This window comes from Rattus norvegicus, chromosome 17 (genome assembly GCF_036323735.1).
Source record: "Rattus norvegicus strain BN/NHsdMcwi chromosome 17, GRCr8, whole genome shotgun sequence".
NCBI lineage: Eukaryota > Metazoa > Chordata > Mammalia > Rodentia > Muridae > Rattus > Rattus norvegicus.
In genome coordinates, this window is record NC_086035.1 from 31,078,776 (window position 1) to 31,096,988 (window position 18,213).

At 40.4% G+C, this 18,213-nt stretch overlaps 1 protein-coding gene across 2 annotated transcripts in view; it reads left to right on the forward strand.

Moving 5' to 3' along the window:
• Serpinb6a (serpin family B member 6A) overlaps nucleotides 1–18,213 on the forward strand; it is a 118,225-nt gene that overhangs the window by 1,965 nt on the left and 98,047 nt on the right. For both annotated transcript variants that reach the window (NM_001395026.1, XM_039095492.2), the window contains exon 2: nucleotides 13,789–13,897. The gene's annotated coding sequence lies outside the window, so the exon portion shown is untranslated. The remainder of the gene's footprint in view (nucleotides 1–13,788; nucleotides 13,898–18,213) is intronic.

An 18,213-nucleotide genomic window follows, 5' to 3' on the forward strand; every position in this document is an offset into this window, starting at 1 on the left:
GCTTGGTGCTTATGGAGGTCAGAGGAGGGCATCAGATCTCCTGGAATTGGAGGTATGGATAGTTGTGAGTCACCACGTGAGTGCTGAGACCCTGGTCCTCTGCAAGAACAACCACTGAGCCATCTCTCCCATTACTGTGTTTGAATTTTTGCAGCAGCTTTTCATAATTGCCAAAACTTGAAAGCAAATGAGTTACCTTTCAAAAGCTCTAGTAAATCTACCACAATGGACTACTACTTGGCATTAAAATGAATTACAGAATTAAAAAAAAAAGAATTTGGTGTGTTTTTATGTATTTCTAAGTAATAACAATCAATCTTAAAAAAAACTATGTTACAATGTATGATTTCAAAGATGACATCTTCAATGAGGGAAAGTTATGAAGATTCTACATAGGCCAGTGGTTGCCATGGGTTTACAAGGAAGGGGGATATATCAGTAAAGCATAGGAGACTTTTCTTTTTTTGCAACCTGAAACTATTTGATCTGACTATAGTCCCATGTTTACCTGTCATGGCTTGTCCCGTCTGGGTACTCCAGAGAGGCAGAGCCAAAAAGTTAGAAAGGAAGATAGAAAGATAGGAGTAGATATTTTTTTAGGGGAACCTATATTGCTGGTAATGGCTCATTCTTAGACTTGATACCTCAGGATAGGGAAGCTAATAGTGTGCCTTTACAGTGCATTGCTACTTTTTATTGCTGTTAACATCTTACTAGGCCTAACTTAAATTACAAGGTAACCAAGGTAACGGAACAGAGACAGACAGACAGACAGACAGACACACACACACACACACACACAGACAGAGACAGAGACAGAGACAGAGAGAGACAGAGAGTGTTAGATCTGTACTATCTAAGGTTTCAAGCATTTCATTTGGTTCTTCCCCAGATGGCCATTTTCTTCTGGATCTCCCCTCCTCCTCAAATCTTCTATATCCTGGTAGAATGATATCAGTCATTGAGTTTAGAGTCACCATAAGTCCAGGATAGTCTCTTAATGACCCCTGTAAAGATTCTCTTTGCAAAGATAGTTTCTCAGGTATCAGAGTTTAGAATGTATGGATATCTTTTTGGTAGGACACAGTTCAACCCACTACAAAGCATGCATTACATATATACTAGAACTCACCAATTTAAAGTGTTTTGCTTGCTAAGTTTTGACAAATAGATGTGGTAGTGTACCTGCCACGATAAACATGATTCAGAAACCCTCTAGCAGCCTTAGGAAGTTCTCCACAATTTTATGGTGTCTCCTCCCAGTCTCTGGTTAGCATAGATCTTTCTGCTAGTGTAATTAGCCTTTTCCATAATGTCTAACACATGAAATGTAAATATACATAACACGTGCCATCCTTTGTTAAATGTCAAGGTGAAATCAATGGGTCTGAAAATGGTTGAACTTAAACATAAGTTGCAGAAACAGTACAGCGAATACCCTGCTCTGCAGCTCAGAATTGTGACCATTTTGCTGTACTTGTTGTCTTCTTTCTCTTATGCTTCATGATCTTCATTTTTTTAAGTCACTGCCTAAATCACATCTTGTAAGGACAAGGATATTCTATATTACTTTTATAACTGCTACAATGAATGTGAAATTTTTGTTTTAAAGTCTGCCATGTGAGTATGCTCTTCTGTATAAATATTAGGAAAGAAGACCCAAAACTATTGTTCAGAGATGAGTAATACCTACCTGATATCTGGGTTAGCATTTTTTTTTCTTCCCATGCAAGTTGAGACTTACTGGCACCTTGAATGCCAAATAATTTTGTATTGCATTAAGAATTTTTGACAATCATGTTATGCAAGGCTGTGTGCCAGTCAATATCTATAAAGAATGCTATTAGTTTTATGTTGCATGAAATATAAAAAGGCACCATCCCACATTATCGCCGGCTACTCTCTGGCCTTAGTGGTCTCGTTGCCTCCATGGCTAACCCCATGTAGTGACAGCCTATCTCGAGGTTTTCTTGCTGTGGATGCTGCTCACATTCCCAGCCATCCACCTCCTGTGATTACCTGTCACAAATCTCTGTAACCCAGTAAAATCAAAACTCTAGAGGCTTGTAATTTATCAGTCAGATTTATATTAGTAAATTTTCAACCCACAAAATGCCCACACAAAGAACTTAAAACTCAATTGATATAAACACAAGCTGCACACCTAGATGGGGCAAACACACCCTACTTATTATTTAATCATCTAAGAAATCCCCAAGACTTATGGCTCCCAGGACTGTGTGGTTCTGGCTCCCCTTCCTCTCCTATAGGTTCCATCTTGTCTCCTACTTTCCTTCCCTTCCTCTGTCTCTCTTTACTCTAAAATTCTCAGCCTGCCTTCCTTTTCTACTGCCCAATCACAGGCTCTCACCTTATCTTGTGCCTACCCTCATTTGCATATAGACAGCAATCCCCAGTTTTATTTTATCCAGATACCAACACAGAGAGGGTCAGACCACAAGTTACATTATGCAGATAGGCAGTCTGACCTTGGTTCCATGTGTATATTAAGTAACCCAAAGACTATTTTTTTAGTTCTCAGTATCTTTGGCATGCTGATTAGGGTCAGAAATGAGACTCTGAAATGATTCCAACCTTATAAACCTTATAGTACTGTCTTCCTCTGTTAATTTTTCTTCCTTCTGGTGGTCTATCCAGTAATTTTTGCTTCTAGGGGACTTGTATTTCCAGTCTTCTGCAGAAAGCTGAGGCTTGTGTTGCCTACTGCCACTTGCTTCCACAAGTGTACCCTGCCTGGAGCCAAGATTGGAAGAAAGAGCACAGAGAAAAGGAGGAAGATTTGGTTCAGACTTTTATCAATTAAAAAGTTTTATGTCTTCAAGGTTTCAGTTTTTGTTGGCTGCATTTGTTACTTTTATTGATGTATTAGGGGTATTGCTATGAAGAGATATCATAATGATGGCAACTCATCTAAGGAAGCGTTTAACTGGGGCTGACTTACAGATCAGAGGTTTAGTTCATTATCGTCATGGTGGGAGGCATAGCAGTACACAGGCAGATGTGGTGCTGGAGAGGTAGCTGAGAATTCTTTATCTGGATTAGCAGGTAGCAGAAAGAGAGACCGGGCCTGGCTTGAGCTTCTAAAACATCAAAGCTTACCTCCAGCGACATACTTCCTCCAACAGTGCCACATTTACTTAGACAAGTCCACACCTCCTAATAGTACCACTCCCAATGGGCCTGTGGGGGCCATTTTTATTCAAAACCATAACTGATGATTGAAAAAAATTCAAGGAACAAATGATTAATTCTTAATCAAGGTTTATTTCTAATTCAGGTTTATTTGTAGAAAAACAACAGACTAGACTCTCCAACCTACTCTTTTAGAATTCTCTTCATATGAAAATTAGACAAGGATGCAAAGCAAAACTACAGTCAACTCAGGAACATCAATATAATTTTTTCTCATCAAAACAAACATTTTTTATTGCTCTCATTATATATCACGATCATAGCCTCCCATCCCTCCACACCTGTACAAACATACACATCTCCCCTCTCCCCTAGATTTACTGCTCCTTCATTTCCCTTCAGAAAAGAACAGGCCTCCAAGGGATATCAGCAGAACACTGCATAACAAGATGCAACAAGACTAGGTACAAACTCATATTGAGACTGGATGAGTTAACCCAGCAAGGGTCCCCAGAGCAGGCAAAAGATCCAGGGACACTCCCTTACTCTCCATTGTTAGGAGTACCATAAAAACCCTAAGCTAAACAACCATAATAGGTTGCAGAAGACCTAATGCAGACCCATGCAGGCTCTGTGATTGCCACTTCAATCTCTGTGAGCCCCTATGAATCATGCTTAGTTGATTCTGTGGGTCATGTTTTCCTGGTGTCCTCGACACACACACAGACACACAGACACACACACACACACAGACACACACACACACACACACACACTCACACATTTCTGTGGGCTTCCTGAGCTCTACCTAAAGTTGGGCTGTGGGTCTCTACAACTGCTCCCATTAGCTAGCTGGGAAAGCCTCTCTAATGACAGTTGGGCTAGGTATCAGTCTATGAGTTTAGCAGAACATCATTAGGAATCATTTCATTGACTTTTTTCCCCAGTCATGTTTGGTTCTACACTAGGTCTCTGAGCAGCTTCCTGACAATCTAGCAGTATGGATATGGGCTTCCTCTTATGGCATGGGCCTCAAGGTAGACTAGTCATTGCTGGCCACTCTCACAAGCTCTGACAGTTCTTGCAGGCCAGATAGGTAGGTTGTGGGTTGAAGGTTTTCTAGGTAGGTTGATGTCCCAGACCCACTACTAGATGCCTTGCCTGGTTACTGAAGTTTGCTAGTTCAGGCTCCACATCCTCCATTACTAGGAGTTCTTAATAGTATCATCCTCATAGGTTCTAGAAAGTTTTCATGGCACAAATGGAAATGTCTCCAGTTCCAGTCATCTCTCCCTGTACTCTCTCCCTCTCTCCCTCTCTCTTCTGTTTGATCTCTCCTGTTCCTATACCGACCTGCTACAGTCCACCACAAAATTATTCTATTTCCCTTTCCCAGGGAGATCCATGCCCCACCCCACCCCCCATTCCTTCTTACTTATCCTCACTGGGTCTGTGGATTGTATCATGATTATTCTTTACTTAACAGCTAATATTCACTTATTTCTTTAAAAATATTTATTTACTTATTATATGAGTACACTATAGCTGTCGTCAGACACACCAGAAGAGGGCATCAGATCCCATTACCGATGGTTGTGAGCCACCATGTGGTTGCTGGGAATTGAACTCAAGACCTCTGAAAGAGCAGTCAGTGCTCCTAACCTCTGAGTCATCTCCCTAACCCCCTAATATTCACTTATAAGAGAGTACAAACCATGTTTTGGGAGTCTGGGTCACCTCACTCCTAATAGTGCCCCTCCCTATGGCATTATTAGACATTCAAACACATGAGTATATGGGGCCCATACCTATTCAAACCACCACAGTGTTTATCAGTTGTAGGAGTCCCCTGGTAAAATTTTGGGTATCACTTATTCTATCATTTGCAAATAATAATTTAACTTCTTTTTCTACTTGTATCCCCTTAATCTCCTTCAGTTGTTTAGCTAGAACTTCAAGTAGTATGTTGAATAGATATGGAGAGAGTAGACAGCACTGTCTTGTTCCTGATTGTACTGGAATTTGCTTTTGAGTTTCCATTCAATTTGACATTGGCTATAGGCTTTCTGTAAATTGCTTTTATTATGTTGAAGTATGCCCCATCTGTCTATAAACTCTCCAAGACTCTTATCATGAAGGGGTGTTGTATTTTGTCAAAGGCTTTTTCAGCATCAAATGAGATGATCATGTGATGTTTTTCTTTCAGTTTTGTTATATGTTGGATTACACTGACTGATATTTTTTTGTACATCCGTACATTACCAAGCCTACTTGTTCATGGGGGATGGTCTTTTGATGTGTTCTTAGATTCAGTCTGCAAGTATTTTGAGTATTTTCATATCAATGTTCATGAGGGAAATTGATCTGTAATTCTCTTTATATATTGAATCTTTGGTTTGTGTATCAGGGTGACTGTGACATCATAAAATGAATTTGTCAATGTTCTTTCTGTTTCTATTTTGTGGAATAATTTGAGGAGTAATTTGTGTTAACTCTTCTTCGAAAGTCTGGTAGAATTTTCCACGAAAACTGTCTGGCCCTGTGCTTTTTTTGGTTGGAAGACTTTTAATTACTGCTTCTATTTCCTTATGGGTTATATATTTAAGTTGTTTGTGATGTCTATTGAGAAAACTATTTCTTTTAGGTTTTCTAATTTTATGGAGTATAGGTTTTTAAAGCATGACTTAACTGGTTCTTTGGATTTTTTTCAGTATCTCTTCTCTCCTCCTTTTATTTATGATTTTGTTAGTTTAGATAGTCTGTCTTTTAATAGTTTGGATAAGGGTTTGTCTCTCTGGTTGATTTTCTCAAAGAACGTATTCTCTTTGTTTCTATTTTATTGATTTCAGCACTCAGTTTGATTATTTTCTGCCATCTACTCCTCTTTGGTGCACTTGCTTTTTTTTGTTCTAGAGCTTTCAGGTGTTCTGTTAAGTTGCTAGTATGAGATCTCTCCAATTTCTTTGTGTGGGTACTTAGTGCTATGAATTTTCCTCTTAGCACTATTTTCATTGTTTCCCATGAGTTTGTTGCACATTCATTTTCATTGAATACTAGGAAGTCTTTAATTTCTTTCTTACTTCTGTCTTGGTCCGGTAGTCATTCAGTAGAGAGTTGTTTAATTTCCATGACTTTTGGCCTTTCTCTTGTGTGTTTTAATCCAGTGATGGTCTGATAGGATGCAGGGGGATATTTCAGTTTTCTTGTATCTGTTGAAGCTTGTTTTGTGACTGAGTACATGATTGATTTTGGAGAAAGTTCTGTGAGGTGCTAAGAATGTATATTCTTTATGTTTGGATAAAATGTTCTATAGATATCTGTTAGGTCCGTATGGCTCATAATATCTATTTAGTTCACTATGTCTCTGTTTAGATTTTTGTCTGGATGAACTCTCTGGTGTTGAGAGTGGGTTATTAAAGTACTCTACTATCAGTGTGTAAGGGTCAATATGTGATTTAAGTTTTGGTAATGTTTCTTTTTTTCAAATGTAGGTGCCCTTGTATTTGAGGCATAGATGTTAAGAATTGAAACATCGTCTGTATGGAATTTTCCTTTGATGAGTATGAAGAGTCCTTTCCTGTCTCTTTTGATTAATTGTGGTTTGAAGTCTGTTTTATTTGATATTAGAATGGCTACAACCAACTAGCTTCTTTGATCCTTTTGCTTGGAAGATCTTTTTTTTAATCCTATACTCTGTGGTGATGTCTGTATTTGATGTTGAGGTATGTTTCTTGTATGTGTCAGAAGGATGGATCCTGTTTTCACATCCATCTGTTAGTCTATGTCTTTTTATTGGGAATTGAGGCTGTTGATATTGAGAGATATCAATGACCAGTAATTGTTAATTATTGTTATTGTTGTTGTTGTTGTTAGTGTGTGTGTGTGTGTGTGTGTGTGTGTGTGAGAGAGAGAGAGAGAGAGAGAGAGAGAGAGAGAGAGAGAGAGGGTACATGTGCTTTCTTATGTTTTCTGTTGGTGTGAGGTTATTCATTTTCTGTATTTTCATTGAGTTGTAGTTTTATTTCTAGTATTTTCTATTAGGCTGGTTTTGTAGATGTTATATAAGTGTGACTTTGTCATGGAATATCTTGTTTTCTCCATCTATGGTAATTGAAAGTTTTGCTGGGTATAGTAGTGGGCTGGCATCTGTGGTTTCTTGTAGTCTGCAGGACATCTGCCTAGGCTCTTAAGGCTTTTAGTGTCTCCATTGAGAAGTCAGGTATAATTCTAATAGATCCACTTTTATATTTGTCTGTATGTTTATTCTTTTGATTATTATGTGACAAGAGGACTTTTCTAGTCCAAATTATTTGATGTTCTGTTTGCTTCTTGTACCTTTATAAGCATCATCTTTATTAAGTTAGGAAGGATTTCTTTTATGATTTTGTTGAAAATATTTTCTGAGCCTTTGAGCTGGGATTCTTCTCCTTTTTAAATTTTTATTCTTTGGTTTGGTCTTGTCATAGTGTCTCAGATTTCCTGGGTGTTTTGTGTCAGGTACATTTTAGATTTAATATTTTAACATCAGGGGTCCCCGTGTAGAGGAGCAGAGCTACAGTGACCATGTAGACCAGTCAGAGCTAAATTAAGATCTGCAAGAGGGGTGGGAGAGAAAAAAAAAGATCTGCAAGAAATAGAATCTTAGAAGCAGAGAAAGGCAGCAGAGAAGCCAGAAGGAGAGATTGCTTAATTTTCTGAAGAGACAGTGGACACTGTTCTCTGCTGTGTGCTTGAGTACAAGTATACGTATTGACTTGCTTACATATGAAGATGACAGGGTAAGAGACAGTGCTTTGGATATTGAGTGTGTTCCCTAGAAGCTCATGTGCTAGGTAGGTGTGGCTGTGTTGAAGTGGTTGAACCTTTAAGAGGTGGGGCCTAATAGAAAAGTGATCAGTTCATTGGAGGTACTGTCTGAAAAAGGGATTAATTTAATTATCAGGAAAACTCAGTTCTTTCAAGAATAGTTTTTTCGGGGGGCAGGGGCAGAGGATAAGAAGGGAGAAGGAGAAAGATTGAGCCTGAGCTTAGGTAGGTCATTGAGGCAGCCAGTTAGCAAGAATTATTTGACAGTCTGAGGCTTGGACATACACTTTCTCTCTTCTAGTGCTAGCAGAGGACCTGGAAGCTGTACCCATATTGTCTTGGGTGACTTCTGTGGAAATACAAATAACCTGCAAGACTGCTTTGACTACACAGAGCAAAATTCTCCTTTTGGAAAATGGAACACAATTAGAATTCATTGGGTCCTTATCATACTATTACACCATTACACCATACTATTGCACCAAGCAGAGCACAAGAAGAAGGCAGGGACAATGACATGTTCCATCAACTTCATTATGCACCCTTTATCATACCCTATTCATCTCTAAGCTCCTCTACATACTCTTCCAAGAAGTTAGCACCATCTCTGACTTCAGAGTCAGAAAAATTTAGAAAATGGCATCTTTCCATGAGGTCAACAGTAAGACATGTAGCTTGGCTGAGGAAACCTGTAGTTCTAATCCAGCCATAGTTAGGAGACAGAAAATAGCCATCAGCATATTTTCCAGCACCAGGGAACTTCCAAGACTCATCTACTACCTCCCCCCACTGAATCTCTCCTGAACAGGTTGAAGAGGGCAACTGAAAAAGCCAAGCAAGATCTATTGTAGGAAGAGAGACAGTCAAGTCTCCATGCCTAGTTTTATGTCATCTGTCTAATAAAAGCTCTAGAAGACTTGAGAGAGACTATCTGAAACTTGGGTTCTGTTCTCAGTGTGGCTTAACATGGTATCAGGTACTTAGGGCAAAAAACAAGCTCTGCCAATGATTTGCAAGGAATTTATACATCTGATTGAACAAATCAACAAAACTAAGTTTTTGCTGTCTTTTTGACTGCATTGCTAACTGCTTGAGCTGGGTATCAACTGCCATGCCTTTTGATTATCCTCCCATTAAATATTTTTCATTAAATGTACTTCTCAGTTGGTGGCTAAAACACATCCGTGTAACCTTTCCTGGCATAGCTAGGTTAGTACTTAATTGAACTGTTCAGAAAATGTGTGGGAAAAAAATAGGAAACATGTAGAATTTGTAGCATGTGCTGTCTGTACAATCCAGTCATCTTACAGGAAGATTAGCTCTCAAGGGAAGGGCGATGGTTAAATCTTTTACCCTCCTTCCCCTTTCCATTGCTAGTAGCTTTGCTCTGCTCTTTTGAAGCAGTATAAGTAAATTGAGCTCTCCATTTCAGAGGCTGTTCCCTGTGATAATGGATTCCTTAACTATTGACATTTTGAATCAGGTGACTTCAGTGGTCCGAGTTGTGATGGGGTAGGTGAAGGGCTGTCTTACATCTAATATGTTGTTTAACTGTTTCTGACCTCTGTTCTCTAGATACTATAGAAACACTTTCTATCTAAAGCTGTAATCATCAAAAATGTTTGGAGACATTTTCAAATTTCCCTGGGGAATGGGCAACAAAAGAAACTCTAGTGAGAACCACTGCCTGAAGGGAGGATAGCTTGCCTGGGGAAAGAGAAGACAAAAGGAAAGTGGTACTAATTTCACTGATGTCCGTTACTGAATCCTTGCAGTTGGTGTTAGCATTACTTCATCAAGCCCTGTGCGTAGGCATGGTATAGTAATGTAGCACTGTTTGGGTAAGACCTGGGTTACATATCTAGATTCACATAGCTTATACTAAGCAAATGACAAGTACTCTCTCCTGATCAAATTGAGTCACAGATGCTCAGGCCTCAGTAGTTAATTGCCTAAAGGACAGGGTTGGTCCACATTCAGGCTGTTTCAGAACATCCTATTGCTTGGATACAACAGATAGAGGCCTTATATCCAAAATATACAAAGAACTCAAGAAGTTAGACCGCAGGGAAACAAATAACCCTATTAAAAAATGGGGTTCAGAGCTAAACAAAGAATTCACAGCTGAGGAATGCCGAATGGCTGAGAAACACCTAAAGAAATGTTCAACATCTTTAGTCATAAGGGAAATGCAAATCAAAACAACCCTGAGATTTCACCTCACACCAGTGAGAATGGCTAAGATCAAAAACTCAGGTGACAGCAGATGCTGGCGAGGATGTGGAGAAAGAGGAACACTCCTCCATTGTTGGTGGGATTGCAGACTGGTAAAACCATTCTGGAAATCAGTCTGGAGGTTCCTCAGAAAATTGGACATTGAACTGCCTGAGGATCCAGCTATACCTCTCTTGGGCATATACCCAAAAGATGCCTCAACATATAAAAGAGACACGTGCTCCACTATGTTCATCGCAGCCTTATTTATAATAGCCAGAAAATGGAAAGAACCGAGATGCCCTTCAACAGAGGAATGGATACAGAAAATGTGGTACATCTACACAATGGAATATTACTCAGCTATCAAAAACAACGAGTCTATGAAATTCGTAGGCAAATGGTTGGAACTGGAAAATATCATCCTGAGTGAGCTAACCCAATCACAGAAAGACATACATGGTATGCACTCATTGATAAGTGGCTATTAGCCCAAATGCTTGAATTACCCTAGATCCCTAGAACAAACGAAACTCAAGACGGATGATCAAAATGTGAATGCTTCACTCCTTCTTTAAATGAGGAAAAAGAATACCCTTGGCTGGGAAGGGAGAGGCAAAGATTAAAACAGAGACTGAAGGAACACCCATTCAGAGCCTGCCCCACAGGTGGCCCATACATATACAGCCACCCAATTGGACAAGATGGATGAAGCAAAGAAGTGCAGACCGACAGGAGCCGGATGTAGATCGCTCCTGAGAGACACAGCCAGAATACAGCAAATACAGAGGCGAATGCCAGCAGCAAACCACTGAGCTGAGAATAGGTCCCCCGTTGAAGGAATCAGAGAAAGAACTGGAAGAGCTTGAAGGGGCTCGAGACCCCAAAAGTACAACAATGTCAAGCAACCAGAGCTTCCAGGGACTAAGCCACTACCTAAAGACTATACATGGACTGACCCTGGACTCTGACCCCATAGATAGCAATGAATATCCTAGTAAGAGCACCAGTGGAAGGGGAAGCCCTGGGTCCTGCTAAGACTGAACCCCCAGTGAACTAGACTATGGGGGGAGGGCGGCAATGGGGGGAGGGTTGGGAGGGGAACACCCATAAGGAAGGGGAGGGGGGAGGGGGATTTGCCCGGAAACCGGGAAAGGGAATAACACTTGAAATGTATATAAGAAATACTCAAGTTAATAAAAAAAAAAAAAAAAGAGCATGTAAGGGATGTAGGAGCGAGTGTGGGATGGAAGTGACAGTATGAGGGTAGAAGGCATATTGCTGGAGTCATTTCTGAAGACAAATCATTTAGTTTCCCTACACCTGCCCCTCACCCCCTGTGCTAAGGGTGGGATCTAGAATCCTGCAGGTGGCTAATCAAGCACTGTGTCAAATGGGATGTGGACAGGACTTACAACCGTTTCATGTGATTAGGTATACAAAGCAGCTTTGTTGTGGATAGTGTTGCTGAAAATATATCATTGGGCATTTATATAGAGAAAAGATGAGTGCAGTTTTCAGAGAAGCCTTACTTGAGGAACTCTTCACTGGGAAAGCAGTAGGCTGGGGAAAGTACTCCGGGCTTAGAAAACATCATGTTTCACTAACTGTAACAAAAGCTGACAGTACAACATAAACACTGTTTTTAGTGCTTTATGTATATACTAATGAATGAGAGCCTTACTCCTACTACTAGCCTTCTTTTGAAGCAATAAGAATACTTCCTTGTCAAATAACTAAATAACTAAATAAATAACTAAATAAATGAGTGAGCGAGCGAGCGAGCCTGGCCCCCAAACTTCTCAGGCTTTTAGCCTTGCCCTATGGTCTCTTATTCACATGTTCTCACCATAGTAATACCATCTACCTTGAAACATTCAAGGAAATTAAAGACATGGAGACATCCACTATTGGACTTTCACCCTGCCAAACTATGAACTAAAGCACCCCAGCTTTATAAAGAACTCAGCTACATATTTTGTTATAATAAAAAGAGACTAAGACAGAGACTGCAAAAACTTTTGATTACACTAGCAAAATATTTTTTCTATTTGTTTCTTTCTACTCAGTTTTATGCTCCATGACTAGTGTTTACATTGCTGGGAAAGACAGTCTAACATGTCACCTGGGCATCTGGAGTTCTTGCTAGGTTGTATTGGTTACTTCTTTCTCATTGCTGTGACAAAATAGCTGACAAAAGCAAGTTAAAGAAGGAAGGAAGGGGTCCTCCTCTCCCTCTCGGCCTTAGGCAGCCATGGCACTCAGCCAGCATGGCATGATTCTGAAGCCCCACTTCCACAGGGATTGGCAGCAGCAAGCGGACACCTCACTCAACCAGCCGACATACAAGATCCGCAGATGCAAGACTGGGCAAGCCGCATAGCCTCTTGTCCCCTGTCTGGTCTCATCAGGCCCATAGTGAGGTTCCGTACAGTTAGATACCATACCAATGTTTGTCCGGGCAGGCAGGAGCTTTGGCCTGGAAAAACTCAGGGTGGCTGGTATCCACAAGAAAATGGCTCATACCATCGGCATCTCTGTGAACCCAAGGAAGCAAAACAGATCCACTGAATCACTACAGGCCAACATGGTGTGTCTGAAGGAGTACCGCTCTAAGATCATACTTTTCCCCAGTAAGCCTTCTGCTCCAAAGAAGGGAAATAGTTCTACTGAAGAACTTAAATTGGCCACCCAGCTAACAGGATCTGTGATGTCCATCTAGAATGTGTTCAAAAAAGAAAAAGCCAGAGTCATCACAGAAGAGAACAACTCTTGCCAGTCTTCGCATGGCCTATGCCAATGCCTGACTCTTTGGCATCCAATCGAATGTTGAAAAGAAAAAGGAATGTGCAGTTGGAGTGTTAGAGTAAATCTTTTATAAAGCAAAAAGAAAAAAGAAAAAGAAGACGAAGGAAGGAAGGAAGGAAGAAAGAAAGGGATTGCTTTGGCTTAGAATCTAATCCACTGTGGCAGTGATATGGGTGGCTGGTCTCTTTGCTTATGTGGTCAGAAAGCATGTTAGTACTAGAGATGAAATTTTAGTACTCAGCTTTCTCCCTTTTCTCTGTTTGTTCAGTCTGAGAATGTAGACCATGCTTCCTACTCTTCAGTTAAACCTCTGAAAACACCTTCACAGGTAGGGCTGGAGGTGTCAAGTTGACAATACTTGCAGTCATAAACGTACCTATATTCAGTTGATACCCATACACATCACTTTCAACCACATATTTCCACCCTTATATTAAGGCTTCTCTACAGAGATGGTGGCCAAAGTTAGGTTTGTTTAGGCCCAGACTGATGACGGTTGCACAGGCTTCCTAGAGATCATTATTCCACATAGTATGTGGGTATGTGCCTAGGGTTTCTTTTCTTCTTTCCAGAATCTTCCCCAAATGAAGGATGCTAAATTTATATTTGCTTTTAAAATAAATATTAAGGTAGGTGGGTAGCGGACAGGCCATACACTGGTAGCTGGCATTTGCAACTCTCTGTATTGCTAACTCTCTGTTGAACAATATTGCTAAAAAATGTCAAGGGGAATATGGTGACTGGCTTTTCTTTTCCAAAGTCTGTGGCCTCTGGGCCCACCATGCCACTATTGCTTTCCTTTATTAGATGAAGCCTTAGAAGCCAGAGTCACCTCTTCAACACCACAGAAGTGTGGCATTCCTGGACTGGCCTGAGTTCCATGCTGAACCTGCGGCTCCCTCTGGAAATAAGAAAGGTAGGTGAGAAGTGGTTAGAAATTCCCCTCTATGAGTTAATAACACTCTAAATGTTCTTGAGAGAAAATTAAATACCAGTTTATTAAAAGAACCTCTTCTCGTGTGAGGTCAGAATGTACAGATTATCATTTTTTCTGTAATTTGATACCTATAGGTTTTCTGACTTCTTACTGTGTCAAGTTCAAGTTGTGGTGGATAAGTAGAAGAGGAAGTTTTTTGTGGCAAAAGCCTGATGTTTCTCATTTCTTCAATATCAGTTCTCAGAACTCCTAACCAGTTTCATCCTCTGAGTAGAACAGATGTTCCTCCTGGATTAATGCCCCTTTCCCCCATGCTTCCCATTCTTTAGTTATACTTTGTGAGATACTGGACTTGGAATTTCTCATCATTGTCTATGTGGTCATTTGTCATATCATAAGAAACGCTGTGCAAAAGATTTGCCTTTGCCTACATCCAAAACGATTTGTCTAGTCAGCTCTTAAAGCACACCTTAGAAGACACTGTCAGGTAGCTATTAAAAATTTTCTGGTGTGAGGCATAGATTTTGATTACTTTGAGGGCAGTATATCTTATTTCCAGTTTTGGCTTCATTTCTCTGATAAGAGATAGTTCTTAAGTATTATTGATCAGCAAGGGCCTTTTGTGGTTGATTTCTCAGAGCTAGAGGAAAGATTGAATGCCAGGACATATCCTGCAGAAGGGAAACACATGGCTTAGATGTGCAGAAGCCCCAAAGTTATTCTACAGGGGGCTGGGCCTGGTAGCCCTGCTATGTCCCCTCTGCCCTATAGTTGAATCCAAGTTCATCAACTTCAGACTGCCATCAGAGGGCAGCAGATGCACAGTCACCAGTATTTAGGAACAAGTTAGTCATACCTCTTCTACTCTGGGAAGCTTTTGTAGACTCAGGCACACCAGGGATCAAGTGACCTTATCAGATTAATGAGACAAGTCAGGTATTTGGATTTTAGTTCTTGTTATTTCCACAAGTATTGAAGTCTTATTCAGTAAGTAATCACTAATATCTAGATTGTTCAAGAGTTTAAAATTTTAAAGTGTCTGTGCATGTGTGTAGGCCAGAGGTGTTAGATCTCCTGGAGCAGAAATTACAGGTGGCTGTGAGCTGCCTAGCCTATGTGGGTGCTAGGAAGCAAACTCAGGTCTTCTTTAAGAGTACTAATTCCTGACTGCTGAGCCATCTTCCTAGTCCCCATGCCTAGATCTTGAAGTATTTTCCTTGAGTTGTTGCAAAGCATCAGTTATTTCACATTAAGATCTTTAGTACAATTTAGGCTACACAGTGACAGACAAGGATCTAGTTTCATTCTTCAACGTGTGGATATTAGAGGCTGAATATTCCTCTTTTCCTTTTCAGGATCAGGTGTCTGTATTGTCTGGGCTGATTTCTAGGTTCTCTGTTCTATTCCTTTAGTCTACTGTCAAAGGAGATTCCCTACTCAGGCCAAACTAGAGTCTATGGCTTTGACACAGGAATAATTTCAGGACTAGCCAGTATGAAACACACAGCTATGGCATGTGTGCAGAGATCAAAGAACAACTGTCAGGCGTTGGGGTCTTATTTTTCATCTTGCTAAAGTAGGGTCTTCCTTACTCAGCTGCTGCCAGCATGGCTGGCCTGCAAACTCCCAGTTTCACTTTACCAGTGCTGGGATTATAGCTGTATACCATCACATCTAACTTTTTACATGGGCACTGGGGATCAAACTTGATCCTAAGGAAACTTAACAGTTTGGTGTGTGCTTCACTTAAGAGTCACACCTCCACCTTCCTGCCTCCACCTTGGACCATGCAGTCTCTGTGATGTTAGTGCCTAAGAACCAGATTGCTATCTATGAAGTCCTTTTTAAGGATGGAGTGATGGTTACCAAGAAAGATGTCCAAATGATCAAAATTCCTGCACTAGCAAATAAAATGTATCCAACTTCATTGTAATGAAGATCACACAGTCTTTCAAGCCTTGAAGCTATGTAAGGGAGCAGTTTGCCTGTAGACTCACCCTTCCTTTGTTCCTTCGTTCCTTCCTTCCTTCTTTCCTTCCTTCCTTCCTTCTTCCCTTTCTTCCTTCCTTTCGTTTATTTTTTTCAGTTCAGAATTTAATTATAAGTGTATGTCAATCACAGTAACTTAAATACAGAAAAGAATTAGTACACCACAAGCATTTTCTACACTTTTCTTCTGTGGTAATTTTGAAACAAACCCAGTCAAAACATGAAACTTCAAGTCTTCCCTCCCTAGAACTATCTAGTCAAAAGGACCAGTTCTCACAGAGGCCTGCACCACCTTGTTAGAGATGGGGTAGTTGTGAAAGTATATTTAGGTACTCATTAGAGGCCTTTTTAATACATCATCTAATGCTAGCTTTTTGTGATGTCCCTTTCTAGACCATGTTAGGATTCTGGCTAAGGTTGCTGGTGTCAGGCTAAGGGGAGGCAGGAGCAGATTGGGGAGGCTCACATACACCTCCCGATGGTCACTACACATTCATGTTATGTTATTGAGAAAGAACTTCTGGGTAAATTGCTAATTTGGTAAGACGTTAGCATCCTAACCTAATAACTGCTGTAGTTGGGGTGCCTGGAAACATTTTTTTTGTGCCTTACAAATGAAGGTATCCAGTATCTCTGAGATTACTTCCAGCTTCCTCTGGAGATATTGCCTGACACAGCTTGTACCACAGCCATCCTCAGACTGGCAGGCAGGCCTTGGCCTAAAGTTCTAGAGAGTGAACCACCTGCAAGATTCACAAGGGTGGAGGTAGACAGAGAGACACCTACAGAAGGACTTGTTATGTCCCCTGGTGCTAACAAAAAAGCTGAGACTGGTGTAGGCTGTGCAACTGAATTCCAGTTTAGAGGGTGATTTTGGTTGTGAACATGGTCAACCACTTCAGTGAAGTTGAAGATTATTTTTGTGTTGAATAAACTTAAAAGAAAAAAAAAGGCCACACTTCATTGTCTTTTCTAATAGTCACATATTGGATTTTGATGGATGTGATTTTGTTGTGAAATGTCCCCAAAGGCCCCAGTTAGTGGTACTGTTTGTGAAGTTATGGAGTCTTTAGTAGTCACTAGGGGTGGGCTATGAGGGTTTACAGCCTCCCTTTTTGCTTTCTCTGCATCCTGCATGTGTATGTTGTCAGCCATCTTCTTTGCATATGCTAAGCCTTCCTTACCATTATGGTTTCCTTTTCTCTCTCTGGAACCATGAGTTAAGACAAACTCTTTTTAAAGTTGCTTTTGGTCAGCATGGTATTTTATCATAGGAAACAAAATAACCAGCACAGTGAGTTTAAAGCTATTGTTTTTAAAAAAAGAGTTGCTAAGCAACCTAATTGAGATCACAGGGCATGTAGCAGGATTATAACTGATAAGGTAACATTATATGTCTCAGGGATGCTTCAGATCAGGGGACCCTACCTAAGACTAGAGAGGAAAATTTTCATTTGACTATATGGGGCCAAATTAGTAGAAGGATATAACTAGAATTTAAAATGAGATCATCTAAAGGAAGATGAGAATGGAGGAAAAAAAGAAAATAGTAAAACCAGGTAAACTGAAAATGTAAAATACTATGGAAGGAAAAATCCTAATATGTCTGAATCACAAAGTAAAGAAATGGGCCAGAATGTCAGCCAATACAGGCAAACTTAAATTCAAATTAAAGACAGCTATCTGTGGCTTATGAGTTGTAGATCTTACATCAAAATCACCATGCTATCACCACAGACACAGGATTAGTGTGCTATGCTATGGTGTAGGGAAGCTATATGTCCACCATAATAGGATTCTTCTGCTCCACAGTAATTTTATGGGACCATCATCTGTATGTGGACTATTATAAAGGAAATGTCGCTATACCCGGCATATCTGTATTTGTATGATTTACTCTTTTCCTTATCTCCCCTTTCCTGTTTTTTGCCCCACCATTGTATATCATGTGTCTTCAGTCTGTTTTACTTATTTACTCCCTCCTTTCTTAGGGCTTTACTGCTGTGAACAGACACCATGACCAAGGCAACTCTTTTTTTTTTTTTTTCTTTTTTTTTCCGGAGCTGGGGACCGAACCCAGGGCCTTGCGCTTGCTAGGCAAGCGCTCTACCACTGAGCTAAATCCCCAACCCCCAAGGCAACTCTTATAATGACATTTAATTGGGGCTGGCTTATAGGTCAGAGGTCCAGTCCGTTATTATCAAGGCAGGAGCATGGCAGCATCCAGGCAGGCATGGTGCAGGGGGAGCTGAGAGTTCTACATTTCATCTGAAGACAAACAGGAGGAGACTGGCTTCCCATGCCCA